At 37.5% G+C, this 19059-nt stretch overlaps 1 pseudogene; it reads left to right on the forward strand.

Annotated features, from left to right (window-relative positions):
- Positions 1–606: 606 nt before the first annotated feature.
- LOC144762689 (craniofacial development protein 1 pseudogene) lies at positions 607–18694 on the forward strand (annotated as a pseudogene).
- The last annotated feature ends 365 nt before the right edge of the window (positions 18695–19059 follow it).

The following is a 19059-nucleotide window of genomic DNA, read 5'->3' on the forward strand; positions in this document are numbered from 1 at the left end:
AACCTATAGCATACTACTAGCCTAGCTAGATATATGCTCAGAGTTCATAAGACATTCGTTTTGCTAAAATGTTTAAAACTTCTAAAACAATTCTAACAAGCTTAAAGTTTTTAAAAGGAAAATGTTTGCAAATTATAGCTCTAAAAGTGTCCGTAGTTATAGTCCGAACCACTATAAGCATTAGAAAGCCATTTATGCCCAATAATGAAATATGGGCAATTTTGTTTCTGAGTTCCAAATTGAGCTTGTTTAAAAAAGCCTAATTTATTCCAGAACACAAGCCAAAATGAGTTGAATGTTTACGTGTCCTGGCTGGTAGACGCATTTTCTTTGCTTATTTCCGTAGTAGATGGCCCTGTAGAGCCTCGCAAAGCAAGTCAATTGAGCACAGATGATGTTCTACGCTGTCCACAGCCAGTGCTGGGGCAGGCTGTGCGCTGTCCAAAGCCTGGGTGTCAGTGGAGGAGCCGGTGTCCATACCAACAGGTGGATATACTACCTGCAGTGGCACAAGGAATGCCGCCATCAACATTAGACTACGCTTGGAACACTACAGAACATGGGCCGTTATCGGGTCCAGTAGAGCATTCACGTCCAGTTGCGCACATGATGGGAGTGTCAAACAAAGGTCTAACACCCATTCTTCTGCACAAAACAGGCTTTGAAGGACGGGTAAGATGCAGTCCATCCAGACTGGTCAAAATGACGGAAACCAAAATGCACTTAGTTCTCTTAGGCGTGACATGCCTAGATGTTGTACCATGCGGTTACGGTATTTCCACTCCATGACTGCTTTTTCCATCTCCTTGGTGACTGGGATGTCCACAGATAGAAGACAATCAGGATACCTGTTATTAGAAACTTGATTAGTGGAAGTCCTCCAAAGACTCTTCCGAATACAGAGTTTCTGAAGTTTGGTATAACTCCATGTACCGTCTGAAAGGTGCCCAGAAGTCCAGAACCTATGGTCTTAAATAGGTAGACAATGTCAGTCATATCAGACATGTTAAAGATGCGATTTACCATTTCTACAAAATAGAAAGGGCAATGTGTATGAATAAGAGCCTGTAACTCTGCTGAAGACCTTACAATCTGGAGATCAAAAGTCTCTTGAGCAGAGATTAAGGGCACAAACTTCTGTAAAAGCATGACTTTCATTCTGCTTAGAGTATCAAATAGTATTAAAGAAACATTCAGTGAAGGCCATAACGGCGTCTCCCTGACTGTTTGTGTCAGTGGGAACAATACTTGCAAACAACAAGTATCCCTGGAGCTCACCAGATATGCGATGCCCAGAAGCATTCCGCAGCAGCTTGGATCATCCAGCATCAAGTAACTTCCATTTGAAAGTAGCCTGAATGCTGGAGTAATCCCTGCAGCTGTGGAACAGCTCAGATGACAGGACAAGTTTGCTACAGAACCATTACAAGCCCGGTGCAGCCTTATATCCTAACATATGAGTGATCCACTTAAAGTGTTCTTACAGTTTGTACCGCTAAGAAACACTTCTCCATCCCCACTCCGGCATCAAAATCTGTATGGTAATTCCCAAGATTCCTTAATGTATTCTTTACCCATTTTTTCATATCTGCCTGCTTGCTTGTGTTCAAGGCAAAATTAAAACTGAAAAGTAGTGACCGGTAGATTTATGTGGCCATGGATTAGCCATTCCATGGACGGTGATTCTGCCACTATAAATGGTAATCTATCCAGTTTTAAATTTGCAGCATTGTATATTTTGCTCCCCTTTGTGCCATTTCTACCTGTTTATCTGTCAGATTGTATTCAGAAAACAGGGACGTGCTGTTGATAAAACGCCATGGCACATAACCTGCACACAAAGATTGCAGCGTCCAGCTTAACAACATGATAGAACGTTATTGGTATTGCTCGTGTTGTACTATGGCCAAATCTTGTTCGAGGATGTCCATCACAGAAAATACAATGTTGCCTAAGGAATATATCCTGGAGGTCAATGTAGTTAACCCATTGTCCACCACTGCTTGGGATTTCTCTGGATTAATATGGTCTATTACGTGAAGTCTCTCTGCTGCCTCTTGTTGGGATATTTTCCATATTTCATTGTAGGCAGCATGAATTCCAGCATACATGAAATCTTTCTGACATGGTTTCCTGAGACCTAGTAAAAAATCCCTAAGATCCATATCCTGTGTGGGTAAATATAAGTGTTGTTTCCTAGTCATCATCATCAAACTTTATTCAGTCATTACGACTATCACAGTATATAGGCATACAATTCAGTATATTGATAGGAGAAAGATTTTCATGTTAGGTATTGTGGGCCAAGACGAATTACGTTCTTTATACAAAAGCAAAGCATAATAAAACCAAGCCATTAAAAACAAGAAACAGGTTGATAAAAACAGCTGCGACAAAGTAAAACCATGACAAGCTAAAAACACTTAAAAAGAAAAAATATGGAGCCGTAAATGTACATAAAGTGCTAATGTATAACATGCAAGAATACAATATTGCACAAATTCTCAGTAATTTTGGCATGAATTATATATTAATATATACACAAAATATCAGATGTAAACTAGATACTAAATGAAGATTAATATTTGATCTGAAAGTGTGCTTAATTCATTTTTAGCATCTGCCTCCTGGTAAACCACATTCTCCCCAGGAATTTGGCCACTGCACATACTATTAGTGGCCTTGTATCTGTTCGGAGGATACATAGTGCCTCTAAATGGCGACGGGTTCATTGTTGTCTACAGGCAGGGGCTAACCAATTAGATCTTTAGTTTTTATACAGAGGGCATGCAAAGAGAATATCCTGGATCGTCTCCTCTGTCTCAAAGCAACATGGACAGTGGCAATGTGTGTCTGAAGAGCCCTGTTCCATGACGCAGTAAAAGAGTTCAAGGAGAGACATTTAAATCTAAATTGGATAAATAACTTCCTCTCTTGCGGAACAGTAATGAGATCCATAGAAGGTTCATACACACTAAGCACCTTAAATTCCATAAATGCTATTGTGAGGCGACCTCCTATAGCATATGTGGCAGTTCTATCTGCCACCCATTTCCAGTAATAAGACTTAACCCACCCTCTGCTGGGCAATAATCTGGAATCCGTTACTTCCCAAAGGTTTCCCAAACCTAATTAAAAAAGAAAGGTTTTGATGTTACAAAACCAGCCAATCTTTCTGAAATGATTCAGCTTGTGAACCACTTCAGTAGCAATTGCGTAGTGGAGAAGCTCAGGTGTTTTTTTTAATGCAGAGCCAAAAGAGAAGCGGGTGAAGCCTCGCCTTATCCACTATTGTAGTTCTACCCAAATCTAACCTTAAAGGAGTGAGCGGGGTACTCTGGGGAGGGAGTAGAGTGATCTTAAGAATTTGTTTTCAGTAAGAAGAAGGCACTCCAGATGATCAAATCCCCAGATTTCAGCCCCATACAGGGCCAAGCCAACCACGTTCTGGTGATATATTTGAAGGGGAGCTGCAATCGGTCTAGTTTGTGATGTCCTATGTTCTAAAATTAAGGCCCCAGAAGTCTTCCTCTGCTGCGGGATTTGCTTCAAATTATTTCGTTTCTATGCAATTTTCTCTGTGAGAGTTACAGCAAGATATACAATGGAATCCACCCTTTCCAATGAAATCCCCCTCAATGTAAATTTCCCTTTGGAAGATTTGTGGGGATTCATAAGCAGGAGTTTAGTTTTTGAGGTGTTGACTTCTAAACCTTTCATCTCACAAAAAGACATGAAGCGATCTAACAGCAGTTGAAGGCCACTCGGGGTTTTAGAGACTAATAGTGTATCATCCGCAAACAGCAAAGTAGTTGTTTTGACACTCCCCAATGAGGGAGCATCTGTGTGGACTTCCACTAGGTGTTTCACCACCCCATTTATAAAAAGCGAAAATAAGATGGGAGCTAGAACGCAGCCCTGCCTCACCCCTCTTACAACCCTTATTGAGTCAGTCAGTTGCATTTGATCTCCCCATCGTACTTTAGCATAATTTTCTTCGTGGAGTCGTATTAAAAGTGCCAGAATGTTATGAGGGAGCCTCAGATCTTGCAAGACTTGCCAAATTGTGGCCCTTGGGATAACATCAAAGGCTGACTTCAAATCAATAAAAGCAGTGTAAAGACTGCCCTGCTCTATTATCACAGACTTACAGGCCAAAAGGGTAAAGAGGAAGACTTGGTCGATAGTACAATTTTTTTTCCTGAACCCTGCTTGGAAGGGAGATAATATATTGTTCTCTTCGAATGAATGACAGTACAGCGCATACTTTTACAACGCATGCCAATACAACGCATTTTTTACAACGCAAGTACCATTACAACGAAAGTTTTAACAACGCATACCATTACAACGCAAAGTAATTTAGAAGATTGGAAAGTACCATTACAACGAAAAACAATATAACGCATACCATTACAACGCAAAAAAAAAAATAATAAATATAAATTAATTTTGTAAAATACCTCCTGGGGCAGGTTGCAGGGAAAATAGGGGTTTTGGGTGGGGAAGTGTATTAAAATGTAGTAAGAAACTGAATGATAATTTTGACTAAAATGTGTATTTTTAAAAAAATTAATACTCGGGTATTACAATAAATACTCGAATATTAGTCACGCAAAAACAGTATTAATAACTATAAAATATTGTAAAATACCTCCTGGGACAGGATGCCAAGGAAATAGGGGTTTTTGGTGGTGAAGTGTATTAAAATACAAAAAGAAATTAAACACATATTTATTCAAAAACGAGCATGTGAACAAAAATAATACTCGAGTATTAAAATAAATACACAAGTATTACATGAGTATTACATTTGAAACAAGCAGTATTAATAATTCTTTAAAAACCATATTCAATACATATTATTAATAAATCAACATAAACAAAACATATAAAGGAAACTAATCTGAAAAAAATTACTAAGACATAAACATAGCCGCCATTTTAAAAACGAAGTTAAAATTCAGTCCTACAACACTTTTCATGACCCACACACCAAACCTCTGGAAAGAAAATAGAGGACTAAACGCAATTCAAAAGATAAAACACTCACTTTTAAATATAAAATTTAAATTATAAGTTCACACATAAAACGAATCATAAAAAACACACATTTAAATGATGCTTTTCTCAAAATTTATGGCGAGACCCACAAAAACGTATAAATACAACTAAGACACCATTTTGAATCCAGTAGTTTATTAACTACCAGAGAGAGCAGACGGATATTCCTGACACTCTAACCTTTTTCAAGCTGCATCAACTCGACAAAAAGAATACATCACCTCCCATAAAATAAAGTAAGTATAAGTAATAGCATATAAAGAAATAGCATATTTGTGAATAAATCAGCACAATTTTTTAAAATAAAATAATAATATATTTCAGATTGCACCATACTTGTAAATCGATTCAAGAAATTTGAAAACAAACACAATTATAAAGCGAAAATAGTTGTAAGTACGTTTTAAAAAATAGATTATTATTAAAATGAGTTTCTAAACTTTAACATGCAACAATGTTTAAAGGAATCTTGTGAAACGGTAAAATGTAACAGGTTTCTATTTTTTCTATGAATTGATTTAATGTCTAAAACACGTAAAAATATTTAGCAAGCTAAACAGTATTCATTTTTCAATTTTCAAGCTTACTAAATATTTTTTAGTGAGGAAATCATTTCATCAAAAAAAGTTTGAAGACAGAACGCAGACAACTTATACCAACTTCTTTATCAAAGGTAAACAAAAAAAACTGTAAAGCAGTAAAACAATTCTGGTTAATTCACAATTATGTACACGGTATAACCTTTTTTTTAAATCTCTGCTGCAATCCAATAAAAACTGCTAAACCATCAAAATTTAATTTTGAAGAATTATAAATGTTTTTCAATTTTTATTGCACATTTTAAAAGCTTAACATGTGCAAGTTCTTAGGAAAAAAGAATTCCAATTGAAAAGGGTCTTTAAAAAAAAGTAAAACATTTGTTTTCTTCCTACACCCACAACAGATAAATAGAAAGAAAAATATACTTGGAAAACAGAAAATAAGACCTTCTAAAAACCATCCTGTTACAAAATGAGAAACCATTCACAAAACAACCAAATAAAACTAAAGGTAAATTAAAAAGGAAAATGAACACGGTCATTTATTAACCACTTTTAAATCCTCAAACAGTGACCTCTCCTTAAAAAAGCACACGAAACTAACATTTTTTTTCATAAATTTTGAAACCGCTTAAGGAAACCAAAGAACGAGGAAAAACAAGAAAGTCCATCTAAGTCCCAAGACAAATCAAGAAAAGGTAAGAGAAGAGTATTACATGTGCAATAAATAATTGGACAACTCCAGAGAAGCAATACAATTCATAAGAAAATGGTAAAAGCACTAGAAAATGTTTGAAATGAAACTGCACAAGAATGAATCATTTAAGAAAATTTTAAATAATGCAGTAGGAAAACGTAAAATTAACCACTATTAAATCATCTGAGACATAGCACTCGAAAAAGAAAAGGACTCAAAAATAATATTTTATATTTTATATTAGAAACAGGTCAACATATTAAAGAAAGAACATTGCAAACAAGAAGACCCAAAAACAACTTAATCTAGAAAGTGCCAAGAAAGCAAAATAAAGGTAAACAAAAGAAAAACTTTTTAATACTGTTATATAAAAGGATAAGTGTTGTATAGTGTAGGGGTTGAAACTCCTATTCTAACTCCATGGAGGTGTAGCAGTAGGGTAACTAATGGATAGTGTAGGAGTTAAAATTACTAATCTAACTCCAGGAAGGTGTAGCAGTAGAGTAAGTGATAGATAGTGTAGGGGTCAAAATTATTATTCTAACTCCAGGGAGGTGTAGCAGTAGGGAAAGTGTAGAATAGTGTAACAGTTAAAATTACTATTCTAATTCCAGAGATGTGTAGCAGAAAGGTAAGTGTTGAATAGTGTAGGGGTTAAAATTACTATTCTAATTCCAGGGAGGTGTAGCAGTAGGGTAAGTGATGGGTAGTGTAGGGATTATAATGACTAAACTAACTCCAGGGAGGTGTAGCATTAGGGTAAGTGATGGATAGTGTAAGGCTTAAAATTACTATTCTAACTCCAGGGAGGTGTAGCAGTAGGGTAAGTGATGGATAGTGTAGGGGTACAAATTTCTATTCTAACTCCAGGGAGGTGTAGCAGTATGGTAAGTGATGGATAGTGTATGAGTAAAAATTACTATTCTAAATCCAGTGAGGTCTAGCAGTAGGGTAAGTGATGGATAGTGTAGGGGTTCAAATAACTACTCTAACTCCAGAGAGGTGTAGCAGTAGGGTAAGTGATGGATAGTGTAGGGATAAAATTTGCTATTCTAACTCCAGGGATGTGTAGCAGTAGGTTAAGTGATGGATAGTGTAGGGGTAAAAATTACTATTGTAACTCCAGGGTGGTGTAGCAGTAGGATAAGTATTGAATAGTGTAGGGGTTTAAATTACTATTCTAACTCCAGGGAGGTGTAGCAGGAGGGTAAGTATAGGATAGTGTGGGGGTTAAAATAACTATTCTAACTCCAGAGATGTGTAGCAATAGGGAAAGTGATGGATACTGTAGGGGTAAAAATTAGTATTCTAACTCCAGGGAGGTGTAGCAATAGGGTAAGTGTTGTATAGTGTAGGGTTTAAATTACTATTGTAACTCCAGGGTGGTGTAGCAGTAAGGTAAGTGTTGGATATTGTAGGGGTAAAAAATAGTATTTTAACTCCAGGGAGGTGTAGCAGTAGAGTAAGTGTTGGATAGTGTAGGGGTTTAAATTACTATTGTAACATTTGGAGGTGTAGCAGTAAGGTAAGTGATGGATAGTGTAGGGATTATCATTACTATACTAACTCCAGGGAGGTGTAGCAGTAGGGTGAATGATGGATAGTGTAGGGGTTACAATTACTATTCTAACTCCAGGGAGGTGTAGCAGTAAGGTAAGTGATGGATAGTGTAGGGGTTAAAATTACTATTCTAAATCCAGGGAGGTGTAGCAGTAGGGTAAGTGATGGATAGTGTAGGGATAACAATTACTATTCTAACTCCAGGGATGTGTAGCAGTAGGGTAAGTGATGGATAGTGTAGGGGTAAAAATAACTATTTTAACACCAGGGAGGTGTAGCAGTAAGGTAAGTGTTGGATAGTGTAGGGGTTAAAATTACTATTCTAACTCCAGGAAGGTGTAGCAGTAAGGTAAGTTTCGGATAGTGTAGGGTTTAAAATTACTATTCTAACTCCAGGGAGGTGTAACAGTAGGGTAACTGTTGGATAGTGTAGGGGTTAAAATTACTATTCTAAATTCAGGGAGGTGTAGCAGTAGGGTAAGTGTTGGATAGTGTAGGGGTTAAAATTACTATTCTAACTCCAGGGAGGTGCAGCAGTAAGGTAGGTGTTGGATAGTGTAGGGTTTACAATTACTATTCTAACTCCAAGAAGGTGTAACAGTAGGGTAAGTGTTGGACAGTGTTGGGGTTAAAATTACTATTCTAACTCCAGGGAGGTGTAGCAGTAGTGTAAGTGATGGATAGTGTCGGTGTTAAAATTTCCATTCTAACTCCAGGGAGGTGTAGCAGTAGAGTAAGTAATGGATAGTGTAGGGGTTAACATTTCTAATCTAACTCCAGTGAGGTGTAGCAGTAGGATAAGTGATGGATAGTGTAGGGGATAAAATTACTAATCTAACTCCAGGGAGGTGTAGCAGTAGGGTAAGTGATGGATAGTGTAGTGATTTAAATTACTATTCTAACTCCAGGGAGGTGTAGCAGTAAAGTTAGTGTTGGATAGTGTAGGGGTTAAAACTGAAAAATGAAAGAAAATTCTAAGTTAGCAAAAACATATTTTTACAAAATCATTTTCTTTTTTTTCAGATAATGTCAGCAGATAATACTGCCAGATACATCAAATCAAACAAAGGAAACAGATTATTAAAACATGCTGGATATATATATTATAATGAGAGAATAACTGATCCGCGAAGACATTGAACCTTTCCTCCTGCATGATAACCAAAACCCTCTTAAACGTATACTTATCTTCAGTACACCCGCAACCTTGTTAAATTAGAGAATAGTGAAATATGGATGATGGATGGGACATTTAAAAGCATGCCCCATCCATTCATTCAAATTTACACTATTCATGCAAAAATTAACAACAATGTAGTTCCCGTAGTGTACAGTTTGCTACCTGACAAACAATCCACAACCTACAATGAACTTTTGACAGTGGTTAAAAGCAAACCATCAAACATAAGTCCTAGGAAAATCATTGTTGATTTTGAATTTGCTATGATAAATGTTATTTCCAAAACATACACGGATACCCAAATTCAGGGTTGTTTTTTCCACTTTTCCCAGACATTTTGGCGTAAATTACAAAAAACATCCCTAGTTGTGGATTTTTCTTCGGATAGCAAACTTCAATTTGAATTAAAAAAACTAACAGCTCTTTGCTTTGTTCCTCCTGAAAGTGTAGACGAGTACTACACTGCAATTACAGAATCTGAATTTTATACTGAAAACGAGGAAAAATTGGCAGCCTTACTAAATTATTTTGAGGACACATGGATTGAGCATCTAAGCAGGTCGGGTCGCAGGAGGAAACCACGTTTCCATGTGGAGTGGTGGAACTGCTACACGAGCTGCTTAGAAGGAGAAGCAAAGACAAACAATGCCATAGAGGGATGGCATTACTCCTTCAATCATACAAATTGGCAAACCTCACCCTAACTTTTATCATTTCTTGGAAACTTTGAGGAAGGAGAAAACTTTCCAAGAAATGAGAATCTCACAAACATTAACAGGTAGTCTAAATCCACGCATCTCTAAAAAATCAAAAGAAATGTCTGAGAGACTATTGGATACCTTACAACAATTTTCGTTGTGTGTGGCTTTAGACTACCTAGATAATGTTGCACACATACTCCATTATTAACTCTAACTACAACCTTACTTTCCTGTTTTGCCCTAAATTCATTAAACATTTCTATTCAATTGGCATTTTTAAAAAACATTTTTCAAAATGTAAATGTCGGGTCACCTTACCTTAGATGTCTTCTATCTTCTTCTTTTTTTCTTTCAAAATCCCATTGTAATCCATTTTTTGTGAAATCCATCAACATATCCACTCCAGTGTTAAAAAAAAGTAATCTTTCTTCTTTTTAAAAAAGCATTTCCCAAAATGTCCAAGAAGAAATAATCCATTCTCCAAAGTCGAAAATCCAATCAAAATGTATAAAACCTGGACAAAAGAAGATCAAATCTAATTTTTCAAAACGATATCGAAAACAAAATCCATTTATTATTTCTTTTTCCAAAAACGATCTCCAAATCCAAAATCGATCCATCTCCAAAGTTTCTTCTGCGAAATCCACGAACCATCTTCTTTTTCCAATATACATTTCCGATTTTTAAAAAAACACACTCCTAAAAATATTCTTTAAAATCCACTACTCAAAAAATCCCTTTTTTAAAATCCATTAAAAAAAAAAAAAAACTACAAATGTAATCCAAAACGTCTTATTCGATCTTCTTCTTGATCCGGTTTGTCAAACACATGTTATATTTTCGAAAAAAAACATTGTATATACATTTTTATACTAAACAATGATAATAAATTACTGTAAACAATTACAATTACACATTTAATACTATTTACAGATGACCCGACAACGGCATGCTGTAGCTACATGCTAAAAGAGTGACAAAAACCTTAAAACTCTCCTATATAACTTCTACCTATTCTCTCCTTACAATATTTACACATTAATACATCAAACTGTTTAAAAATCAACTTAAAAATGTTTCCTACCTGAGCGCAGATCTGCTTGCTGCTGCATTGTCCATCGACGATCTCCAAAATGGCCGCGTCCATGCACGTCTACGTCATCTGGAACAACAAAGATAAAAAACTGACAATTTATATATGTTATATATTATTTCACATAAATCTGATCAAAAAATGTTTATTTACATGTGAAATACACATATGTTATTATTTATAACATTATTAAAAATTATAATAAATTATTCTTTTTTTTCTTATATATTTTCTAAATAAATATTATTAAAATCAATCTTGCATTCCATAGAATCTGTTATTAATAAATGTTTATTCTACTTTGTAGCTTATGTTATTAATATTAATAAAATAATGTACATACCTCTATTCTTGATCCATTTGCTTCTGATCTGTCCCGCATCTAGCATAAAATGAACATGAAAATGAGTTCTGCGGCAAACATACAGGCGGCTATGGAAATAAATAAAGGACAATTCATCTCATTGATCTCATGGTAAAGCGTGGGAAAATAAATACAATATTTTTTTATATTAATTATCAAATGTAATCTTACTTAAATATTTTTTTAAATACATATACTCTTCTTTTAACAAAAAATATTTTTTAATATATTTTAAACTATAATATAATATTTTTAGTATATTTTTAAAGATTTTAAAAAAAAACCTTTTTAAAGAATTATTCTTCATATATATTTATTTCTATAAATTAACAATATATTATAATGATATTATTAATTAGTATACATTTTTTATTGAGTTTTTTTAAAATGTAAACATTTTATAAAAATTGTAATTACTATTTATTAAATTATCAATACAAAATACGATAATTTTTGAGTGTCTTAATAACAACAAAATGTATACCAACATTTAAAAAATAATACTTATTTTTTTTCAAGAGTATTAATTTATAAATAATTAATTTTCAAGTGTATTAATTTATAAACAATTAATTAAAAATACATTTTAAACTACTACTAATTTTTAAATGAGTATTTACTGAACCTAATTAATTAAACTAATATTTTTAATTACTAATAATTCAATCAATTAAAAACACTACTATTTTTTTTCATGAATATTACTTTATGAACAATTGATTAAAATTAAAGTAAAACCAGCTACGATTTTTTTAATGAGTATTAACTGAACCTAATTATTAAAACAAATATTTTTAATTACTTCAAAATCTAATAAATTAAAAATACTACTATTTTTGAGTCTATTTATTATACCAAAAAATATAACTCTACTACTAATTATTAAAAAAGTATTACCTGAAACTAATTAATAAAACAAATATTTTTTTTCTGAATATTAATTTATAAACATTATATTTAAATACATATATAAAATTTAAAAATAAATAAGATTAAATAAAAAAATATATAATTATATGAAAAAAGATTAATTTAAAATTATTAAAGATATATTATAATATATTATAAAAATGTAACATTTAAAAAAAAAATACTTACATTGTAATAACATGCGTTGTAATGGCATCCGCGTTGTAATAGCATGCGATGTAATAGCATGCATTGTAAAGGCACATGCGTTGTAATGGATTCGTTGTAAAGGTACTGCGTTGTAACAGTTGCGTTGTAATGGATGTTCCCCTTCTCTTCCATCCAATCAGTGATTTTGATAAAGCAGGGCACGGGAGAAAACTTTCTGAGCCCCATCTATTAAGCTTATCGGCCTGTAATTTGTGGGCAGCGATTGGTTCCCCTTCTTGTAGATAAGGATGAACTCCGCTCCTTGCCAAGAAGGAGGTACAGGGGCCCAGCAGCTATGCCATAGGCTAGTAACCACATATAACTAGACCATTTAGGAATATCAGCTAGAAAGATGTCTCCAGGTATTCCATCTGGACCTGATGCTACAGCTACAGTAAAAAAAATTAACATTTGGCTGCATATTGGTTAATTCTAGGGAAGAGCCTGCAGTTGATGGTCAAACCTGGTCCAGAATAAATACCTAAAACATGGTGAAACCATGCGGCCCCTGTGATATTGTTAGTGGGTGATCTAGGTCTTTCAGCATCTCCCCTTGTTACAGGTAGCCAAAATTGCCTTTGATCCTTCTGTTTGCAAGCGACATTGATCTGTGACCAGCGATCCTCCACCCACTCCTTTTTAGCATCCTTCTGAGTTTTCTTGTATACTCTTCTCGCTGATCTTATATTATTAGGATTCTTGGCTTTAATCTCTGCTGCCAAACATGACCGTGCTTCCTCACATTTTTGGTTAAACCAAGAATGTTGTGGGTTGACTAATGTCGAGCTCTCGAGCAAGTAAAGTGGGAAGCTAACTGTATAAAAAAGGACGAGTGAATGTCTGTGACTGTTGTAAGCTCATATTGCTGTTCAACTCCATTGTGAAGCAGTGTAATACTCTCTTGAAGGGTTTGATTTATAGCTTCAGTCTTAACTGTGTCGATCGCTACCTGTGCCCACTTTAATCGTCTATTATAATTCGTGGGGTATAAGTCCTTAGAGGAGAGCATTATCTCTAAAGTGTCGCTTGGTTTAGTCCAGATTGAGGTCACATAAAGCTCATGCGAGTTATGATCAATAAACAACTGTTTCCCCAACCACCATTTCCAGTACTTCTGGCCACAACCTAATGTCTATCAGAACATAATTAATTTGGCTCATATTAGATGTCCTATTAAAAGTATTGGCTCCCATCTTATCAGAGTTGGTACGGCCATTTGCTGCCCTAAGCCCATAACCAAGAGTTATGGCCTGGAGCTGCAGGGCAATTTGTATCCATTTTCTGATTGGTGGTAAATCGAGGGGGGGGAAATGCCAATATGCCTCTACCTGGTCGCTGTCAGGTGCGTCCATTGTGCATAATGGTTCGTATGTACAATTAAAGTCTCCTTCAAGTATCAGAGGTATTGATATCTCCCTCTCCTCAAGAGTGTTTTCTAAAGCTTGGAGGATTGGAGAACATGTGCCTGAATTGGTCCCATGAGCGTACACATTAAATATGTCCACCATCCTACCATCTCTACCCCTGAGGCTAGTTGCAACTTTCAAGTATGTCAGGGTTATTGATTTTAATCTCTCTAATTGTGCATAGCAGATCAATACTAATTCAGGTCAATAGCCCCCCCGCTGGTCTTCCTGGTCTACCAGTAATAGCCGGTCGACAAAAAGTAACATACCCAGGGATGTAGACCAGTGTGGTTGCCCAAGCTTCTTGTAAAATGCAGACATCAAATTGTTCAATATATTCAATCCAGTGGGGGAGTAACATCTTAGATCTTATTCCAGCCACATTCCCACGTCAAAACAAAGCATTGAATTAATTTCTTCTAATCCTTAAGGGATGGTGTGATTACTTCTCTCTGATGCATTGCACATCTGTGGTGCTCGGGGAATGGTTTGCTGATATGGCCTTGCCATTATTTGAGTTCCAACACTAGAATGCAATGGACCAAGGAGCTCAGAACAAGAAGGCGGCATTGTAATCAGAGAGTCAGTTGTAGGGGTTCCAAGTTGGAGTATCTTCAGAGCCCAATTGGTATTCGTGTTGTAATGGCTGGGGGTCATACAGGGTGTAATATTGTGACGCCTCAGTCTGTCATTCTGAGCTAAAGATGAATCTGACCCCATCAAGGCATTAACACTTCTGTGTGCTTGTGGCTGTGCTGAGACAGAAGGACTATATTTCAACTGGACATTGGGGGTTGTCGGGGAGCAGGTACTTGCCTCTAGAGCAATTAAATTATGGACTACGTTTTCATCTCTTAGATGGAGTTCGATGGAATCTGTAAGGGAGGCACTGTATGAAAATTGTTTGGCCCAGATAATATCGTCCCTAATAATAGATCTACACCCCCTATTTTACGAATCCAGTGGATTGATTTGTTGAGTAATGAATGGTGGTCCTCTTGTCTGCCTACCTCTAGAACTTTAGGCACATTAATCATAAAAAATACTCCTAGAGCTCTTAATTGAACCATGATCCTGGGTCTGCCATGGAGTACGGCGGCCTCTATTCACAGTCCGCATTAATCTGGGAGGAGTAGTATTTCCACGTTCTAATGGGCGACTTGTTTGGATGGACATTAGGGGAACTGGATTTCTTATAGGCCTGGCTGAGGAGTTACTATCTGTTGTTGGATCATGATTTGATAGAGGACAAGAGGGCAGGTAGTTAGGGTTCACTCTCAATTGCACAGTTGTTACAAGAAACTTCACTTGGTTTGAGAGCACTGAAATTAGTGATTTCAACGAATTAACTTCATCTCTTAATTCAGCAATGAGCTTACAGGCTTTAGTCTCTTTAGTTGGATGCTGTGTTCTGTAAGCCTCCCCCTTCTCCCCCACTCTCCCCGAGGACCTCATTCTGTCTATTAATACAAACAAAACCTTGGCTGGACTGTGGAGTCTCTCCCTGTGCTTGTTCCTGCAGATCCACCGTTCATTCTGACTAATCTTGGAGTAGCGAAAATCGGTTGGATAGGGGAATATTAGTGGTTATATAGGTGTCATTCCTACTATTATCGGTGTTATTGCCTGCCCCTAGAGTGGAAGAGGGAAGGGCTCCTACCTCCCTATCTCGCTCCTTAGATGTACACTGCCTGTTGGTATTATATGCACGAACCTTGGAGACAGTGCTTTGTGTAGTGCACTTAGTGAATATGGATGCAATTTGCTTAATTTTGCTAGCGTGATTGGGTTCTGGGTCTGGTTCAATGGTAGAGTGCTGTTCCCCTAACATAGATGTATTAATAGGAGTGCTAGACGATGGAGCTAAGATGTCTTGACATTGTACCAATAGATCATCTATACGATCCAAAACACAGTTTTCTGCTGCAGATTTGCATGCAATGTAGACTTTTCTAGTTTTTCTGTGCCCCCACTCAGGTGACCCACCCTTCTTGATGTCGCTCGGAATTGATTTCCTTTTCTCCATATCAACAGGAAACTATTGGGCCAGAGGTTGAGAAAGATCTTTAGTTGCCCAATATGACCAGCTTTCCATGGGCAAATATACAATAGTACCAATTATACAGTGTTTGTGCACATATAACTCACAGCTACATTCCCACAGGTCCACAAGTCCCAAAGGGTTCCACTATATTCTCGGAGAGCAGGAAGCCAGGGGACCTGGGGCTAGAAGTCCCCCTTGGCAGTGTTGGCAAAAGGTGCTGACCGGCACTGCCATAGATGTCAGCTCTATTTTGAGCATGTCAGTGGCAGTCTCCTCCCTCCAGGGAGAAAAGGAGCCTGGGACTGAAGTCCCCCTTGGCAGTGTTGGCAAAAGGTGCTGACTAGCAATCAGCACGTATATTAACAATAACGGCACCTTAGTCCACCACCATCTTCTATTGGGCGTTTTGTGCACTGCACCCATCAGCAGTGGCCGAGCTCTTCACTGCTGTAGTGCTCTAAGGCTAAGGGAGGTCCTCACCCATGCACACAAAGCACTCCACAACACCGGACCAACGTACCTCAATAGACGACTCAGCTTCTACACCCCCACCCGCCAACTCCGCTCCGCTGACCTCGCCCTTGCTACAGTCCCCCACTTCCGAAGAGCGACCTCAGGTGGCAAATCATTCTCCCACCTCGCCGCCAAGACCTGGAACACCCTCCCCATCCACCTACAGCAGACCCAAGACCTGCTGACCTTCAGAAAACTCCTCAAGACCTGGCTTTTCGAGCAGTAGCAGCATTCCCCACCCCAGCACCTTGAGACCCTCACGGGTGAGTAGTGCGCTTTACAAATGATATGATTGATTGATTGATTGATTGATTGATTAAGCTGTGGAAGGCGCAGCAGTTTCTCCTCCTCCTCTGGAGTGCGTCATTTGGTGCGGCGTGTTGTTTTACCTGTGTGAGTGTTGAGGTTTTTAGCCAATTGAGGCACAACTTCCCAACACTGTATGATGTCACTACTCCTGGATGTTGTCTGTGTACATAGACCGATCTGGCCTGTGGATTGTGATCCCCTTCGGTTTTACCCTCAAATCTTTTCTGACACCCATTGGTGTCTGTGGGCCAAATCACCTATTTCTTCCAGTCGGGGATTTGATCTGTAATATTGTAAAATGTCATCTATCGTAATCACTTCCTGTGATATTTCGTTACCCTAGGTGTGTGATGGTGTTGGCAGCCGAGGTGTGTTCAAGTCTTTATTCTTGGCTAGTCCAAGGCAAGACGTCTGTTGCTCTGTCTCGTTCAAAAACATGATTTGTGGAGGGATGAGGCATGCTCTAAATAAAGCTTCTATCCCCTGTCCATGCCATTCTCTAGTACCCCAGAGTGATTTCAAGTCTATAGTGTCTTTCCATAAGTCGTAACCCTGTTCAGATAACTGGGCAATTAAGGATGCAGAGTAAATATGTTTGGTGTTTGTTAACATATTTTTCTGTGCTGACATTGGTGCAACCTTATAATATTATGAGGCTGGGGTAGACTTATTAAACCCTGAAAAATATGGAAACTTTTGAGCACAGGTTTTTGAATTGCCCTTCGGCCGTGTTGGACAATGTTCCCTTTGGTGGTATGTGAACACATTTCTAGGATTTGCAGATTTATGCAGAAAGTGATGAACATAATGTTGGTAACAATACATGGTTTCGTAATCTGATGTGCCTTCTAATGTTTCACTATTAGAAAATGCAGCAGAATTTTCCAAATCAGACATGTTATTTACAGTTTCAAAATCCCAATCATCGGAATATGTACTTGAGGTAATGATATCACTTAATGATATTTTAAATAAATGTGGAATTTTTAAAAGTTTGGTCAGGCCAAATATATCAAAATCAACCTTTTCCCACACTATACCATTGGGTACAGGAACTGCTGTAATTTTCACTGATGACAAGTCTCTTTGTCGTCGATGAGATGAGTGATAGGTTTTAAAAGTAAATTCACATTTTGGGCTGCAGAGCTTTGCCAAATGTATTGTCCATTAATAAGCATGTTAAAAACTATCACTAAGCCTTGCCAGAAAAGAAAGAAAAGCACCCCGGTAATTACTAATAGTTCTACCCACAGTGATACCAGGTAAGTCTTTTTAAGAAAGTTCAGAAAGTCTTTAACTTGCTGCTTGTGTGATTTTTGGGCTGGTGTCATTTCTGGTACACTTGGATCCAAAGAAAAAGTATCAAAGTTTATGAAGTTGCCAGAAGCAGTTCGATCAATTGTTGGAATTGTATTAGGATCTGGTGAAATAGTAGTTTGCTCTTATCGAGGCATGATGACGTAGACATCTGTATTTGGTCTTATAGCAAAGTGTTCCCGAGGCGCCAGACTTCTCGCAGGAGGAAGTGGCTAAAACAGAAAATTATCAAAAGAAGAAGGCTGATGATCTGTGGGGCAGCCTCCTGAACGATGTAGGGCAGAAGCCCAAGGCCTCTGTGCCAGCCAGCATTCCAAAGTAGCATTCCCAGGTCACCCCCAAGACTGACCAGAAACCACAGGAGACACAACACTCGGATAAACCTAAAGATGCTGCCAAGGTTACCATCACCAAGGTGTTTGATTTTGCTGGTGAAGAAGTGAGAGTGAACAAGGAAGTTGCAGCATGTCAAAAGAAGCTAAATCGTACCTGAAGCAGCAAGACGAGGAGGCGACACTTCCCCACCTGCACCCCCTGGGTTAAAGAGGCCTGGCCAAACTAACAGTGTCCTGGGGAGCCTTATAGGCAAAAAGCAAAAGATGTGCACGCTGGAGAAATCCAAACTGGCCTGGGAGTCTTTCAAAGAAAAAGAAGGAATTGGGGACGAGCTGGCCATTCACAACCGGGGGAAAGAAGGGTACATCGAAAGAAAAGCCTTTCTGGAATGGGTGGACCACCGACAGTTCGAGTTGGAGCGTGATATCCACCTTAAGAACATGAAAAAGTGATACTTCTGCTGCGAGGGTTCAACTTTGACCCTTGAGCCAACTGAATGGCCGAGCACTAGCACACAGATTTATCAAAATTGTGTAAGAGAAGACACAAAAATAGAAAAATAAAAAAATAGACACTAAACACACTTGTCACCTTCCACAGAGGTGGGCATGGCTACGCAAGGTACCAGACACCGTGTTCTCGGTTGGGTAGAGTGGCTAGCGAAAGCATATCACCTGCTGCAACATATTTCCTCTTAAGATGTCAGTAGTATATGTTGGAAGAGAGTATTTAGGAAAGGACTTATTGGTTCTCTTTACTGAGCTGGTAGCTAATTGTCATGTGTTTTTTTTGTTATCTTTACAATCTACAAAATGGT

Source organism: Lissotriton helveticus, chromosome 6, assembly GCF_964261635.1.
Source record: "Lissotriton helveticus chromosome 6, aLisHel1.1, whole genome shotgun sequence".
Classification (NCBI taxonomy): domain Eukaryota; kingdom Metazoa; phylum Chordata; class Amphibia; order Caudata; family Salamandridae; genus Lissotriton; species Lissotriton helveticus.